Source organism: Euphorbia lathyris, chromosome 1 (genome assembly GCF_963576675.1).
Source record: "Euphorbia lathyris chromosome 1, ddEupLath1.1, whole genome shotgun sequence".
NCBI classification, from domain to species: Eukaryota; Viridiplantae; Streptophyta; class Magnoliopsida; order Malpighiales; family Euphorbiaceae; genus Euphorbia; species Euphorbia lathyris.
In genome coordinates, this window is record NC_088910.1 from 97,759 (window position 1) to 102,538 (window position 4,780).

The 4,780-nt window shown below is 41.2% G+C and overlaps 1 non-coding gene across 1 annotated transcript; it reads left to right on the forward strand.

Annotated features, from left to right (window-relative positions):
- The first annotated feature begins 673 nt into the window (after positions 1-673).
- On the forward strand, positions 674-780 carry LOC136215862 (small nucleolar RNA R71). Its single transcript, XR_010682865.1, has one exon. It is a non-coding gene; the product is annotated as a small nucleolar RNA R71 (small nucleolar RNA).
- The last annotated feature ends 4,000 nt before the right edge of the window (positions 781-4,780 follow it).

Below are 4,780 nucleotides of genomic sequence, written 5' to 3' on the forward strand. Positions count from 1 at the left end.
AGATGCAGCTAATTGATGGATTTGTGTTTCCAGATTTTTTATTGATGCTTGTGTCTGTTTCATGAACTGCATCATCATCATCTTCATATCTGGCTCTATATCTTCCTTTGGTGGAACAGGTTGTTTATAATGCTGCTGGGGTTGCCTCTAGTAGTGTCCTCCTTGCTGTTTTTGATATCTCGGTTGTTCCTGCTGGTTAGGCTGGCCTGTCCATCCAAAATTCGGATGATTTCTTGAGGCAGGGTTATATGTGTTAGAATATGGGTTTAGTGGATTCCTCTGATTATACCCTGCATAATCACATTCTGCCTGTGCACCCTTTCCATGCTTAACTCCGGGACAGTTGATTTTGAAATGAAGGCCTCTACAAAAATCACAAATGTCATTGAATGGTGGTTCGTTGTGGATCGAGGACACATTTATCTTGCCGAGCTATCTGGCACGCTGTTCTACCTGACTTGTCAATTTTGACACAACATCTTCATTTCCCGCTCTTTTTCCTTCACTTCTGGTGGAGTGCCAGTTATAACTTGTGCTTACTACTCTCTCAATAAGGTCGTACAAGGCTTGTGGTTCCAGATCTTCGGGGTTTCCATTGGCAATGGACCCGATCTGGATTTTATAAATGTTGGCTACCCCATTGTAAAAGTTTTGCATTTGCATCCACATCGGGATGCCATGATTGGGGACTCTCCTTAGTAATTCCTTGTACCTTTCCCATGCATCGGCTAAGGATTCATCCTCTTCTTGCACGAAATGGGAAACCTCGTTTCTGAGCTTAATGGCTTGTCTCGGTGGAAAATATTTCATTAAGAAAGCGCTAGCCATTTCTTCCCAAGTAATGATCGTTCCTGGTTGCAAGTTTTTCAACCAGTTCTTCGCTTTATCTCTTAGAGAAAAAGGAAATAGCTTTAGTCGGATTATGTCATCAGCAACGCCTCTGTTTGATCTGAAAGTGTTGCACAGCGTGATAAATTCAAGGATATGCCCATTTGGATCTTCCGACTGGTATCCATTGAACTGTAGGGCAGCCTGCAACATTTGTATCATAGATGCTTTCACCTCGAACATGTTGTTCCCTTCGTTGGGCAACACGATGCATGATGAATGTCCTTCCGTGGTTGGTCTCGAATAATCTCTGATTCGCATGACAGGAGGGTTGTTATTCTCTCCCTCTTCTTCCTGGTTTGGATGGACTGGTTGTTCGGGTGGTACCCTTCCAGCCATTCTTCTCTCTCTTTGTCGTTCTCTTTCTCTTGCACGTCGAGCTCCCGCTCTGTTTCGTCTACACGTTCTCTCTAATTCGAGATCGATAGGGAAAATAGGAGGTCCAGCTCTGCGCATAAACCGATAAATATTCCTTCTGGCTGCACTATTTAGCAAACAGATTCAAAACACCTTGTTTCACAGAAAAGTTCGAATAGACTTTGTTGCTTTCAATCCCCGGCAACGGTGCCAAAAACTTGTTGTCTCCTGAATGGACTCTAGCAAGTGTACTAGATACAAGTAATAACGTGATAAGTCAAGTATCGTATCCATAGGGATTGAGGACCAAAGTTTACAAGAAATACTTTGTAGAATAGGGTGTTCGTGGTGTGTGAATTCCTTAAATTGAGAGATTTTGTTTAAACAGTAGCAAAGTCAATGATTTAGTTGATTGAAACGATTGCTTAATAATGGAAAAAGGGCAGAACAGGTTAAGCACAGCGGAACAGGTTACTTTCAGCCTCTAAACATCCTATTTATTCATGAATGACGTAAAGTGATGCCAAGGTTTCTATTTTAATTCTCACTTAAGTCAACTCTCGTGTGTTCTTAAGATTCTAAGATGCACTACAACCTCAAGCGTCCCTAAGGTTGGATCTTTCGTGCATTACGATCGAAACAACATTTCAATGAAGAAAACCCTTGATACAACCTCCTCACATCTCTGTTTCGGGGTTGAATGCTTGACAAATAGTTCTGTGAAGATGAAAGCAGTTTCCTATCATGCATCTAACACTAACATACATGCATTTAGCAATGGAGTTAAAGATTTATCAAGCACATCATAATATATCAACATTCATTCATAAATAAGATAATAGAAGGCTTACATAACCGGCCCTAACTGGCCTTACCCATTCAAAATGACTACTCACTCATAGTGTAGAGTGAACAGCCTGAGTTAATTCCACAGACCTCCATTGATGGAGTCATCTTCCTTAGAGAGCTTTCCGTCTCTCAAAGAAGCCAAAATTCTAGTTAAACGATTATCCGAAGTCAAAAAGGTACTGCTCTCCTTCCCTCCACTACGTCTATATAAAGGAAGAAATACGAGCCGTACCACAAAATATTACCAAAAGATTGTTTTTCTACAGCTAAGTTACTAGGAAATGATTAATTCTAGTTTGACCCTTGAACACTCAAGGGGGTGATCCATCTTGTCATCACGTTGCTTTTCTACCTTTCCTACGTCTGCTGCCACTGCCACACCGCTCCTGCCACTTGTCCAGTCGCTATCCGTCATCAGGTACGCAGCGGAGATCCGCTGGATCAAAGGGTGCTCGACTCCTCAAGGTTTGTTGCAAAATAGGCTGTGTAGTAGCCCTTTTTTACTTAATCAATACAAATCTGCATGAAACACTTATAAGTCCTTTTATTAAGGAAATTTCGCCTAAAATACACACAAATTTTTATTAACAGGCTGTATTATCGCAGTCATATTCATGCCTAACAACGGGTTGTATTGATCAGAGGAAGCTAATCACGGTTCCTTGGCAAAGTTGTTGCAAAAGCTTGGAGGGTTGAGTTTTGGGCATTAAGGACTTTTAGGATCTTTAACCAGGCTTTTTTGGGTAAGATGTGTTGGGATCTAATTCAAGGCACCAGTTTTGCTATTTCTCTGATGAAATCTAGATTTATGGCTGGCTCTGGTTTGCCTAAAGCTACCATTGCTTCGTCCTCGATTTGGTCTTCTTGTAAGCTTGTTTATTCTTCCATTTAGGACCAGACCTTTTGGTGGATTGACCAGTCTTCTAAGCTCAATTTTTGGACTGATCGGTGGATAATTCCATCAATGGCGGACAGATTGGGTCTTGACCATTAGGAAAAACGTTCGCGCTATAATTCTGTTGATGAATTTTTGGTAAATTCGGAGTGGCTTGACTTAGGTATGTTTAATTACAGTTTAATTTGGGACTAAATAAATAAGTTTAATTACAAAAATAAGTATGTTTTAATAAAATAATAAAATAAAAATAAATTCCGTACTTTCAGTTGATTTTCCTTATTTTTGATTAATTTAGAAAATAAAACGTCAAGCTAACTCGGCTCTCGAGAATTGTATTTCAGGTACGAACAAGGAGCAAAAATCCACGGACACACGCGGGGCGTATCACCCTCCACGCGGGGCGTGGAACACACTGTCAGAAATAATTGCTCAAGCCGCAGGCACCACGTGGAACTCAACCACCTTCCACGCGGGGCGTATGAGCAATGATAAGCAATAATGTCTCAATCATGGATGTCAGACTGCAAGATCTTCTAAGTCAACTGGCAATACGCGGGGCGTACAACCACACATGCGGGGCGTGTATAGGAAGTTCTTCAAGCTAAAATTCTAGGAACTCATATACGCGAGGCGTCCCCCAGGCCACGCGAGACGTAAAGGACCCAATTCAAGCAATAAAATCTCAGAAACTCAACCGCGCGAGGAGCACCCCAGTCTACGCGGGGCGTGGTTGAGACAACAAGATCTGGATTTGGTCCACATGCAGGAGATTTCTGACGGAACGGACAAATACGCGGGGCGTACTCCACCAAACGCGAGGCGTGGCATGGGAAATCTGTAGAAAATCATGATCCTCCATGCTTGTATCTTGTAAAATTACAATTCTACCCCTAGCTTGATGTGTATAAATAGGAGTGACTAGCACTCATTTAGTAGGCTGGGCATATACAATTCTTGATATAGATTAAGTTCTTGTTTCTTAGTTTTAGATTTTATTTTACATAGCAAAATTCTATCATCTTGAGAGCTTGTTCGTTGATTCCGACATTCCGTCAAAGTTCCGTTCCATCTTCGTTCACCAAGCTCGAAAGCTCCACCTCCAAGTCCTAAGAGACGGCCTTGAGTCCGATTAGCTGGTTCCGAGGGTGGATCCTTCCCTTTTCACTTGCTAATTAACTTGTACTCTTCCTATGTACTAGGCTTGGTTGTATTTCATATTTACATTCTCCATATTTATAATTTATGATTCATAATCTCTTTTTCTATATATGTGATGATGCTTGCTACTTGTTTTGATACTCGTAATTGATTATTGTGTAGGGGAACGCGATTTCTGATGCCATTCGGGCTATCTTTAGGGATTCATATAGGAGTTGCCTTACCGAAAGTGACGCTCCGGAAACCGTAGGAATTGACAAACCACGGAACTTACGGGCCCTAATTTCTGATCCCGAGCATTAGATACGCCTTGACTAGGAACCACGTAGTCTAAGTACTTCACGGGTTGGTCACACTACACGTAGTCGTCATTGCAAGAGTAAATCATTAACCGTATATATATTTTGAGTCATTGTTTGTCATATTTATAACTTATCGCCATCCGTATCATTTCGTAGAGTTTTTGTTATATAAATTTGTCTCGCCCGTAGTTAGGAGTAGTTTGTAGTTGTTCCCCGAATCAACTCAAAGTATTCACCGATTAGATAACATATAAAACCGAGTCGTTTAATACTTGTAGTTATAAATCCCGTGGATTTGATACCCGGTCTTAACCGGATTATTACTTGA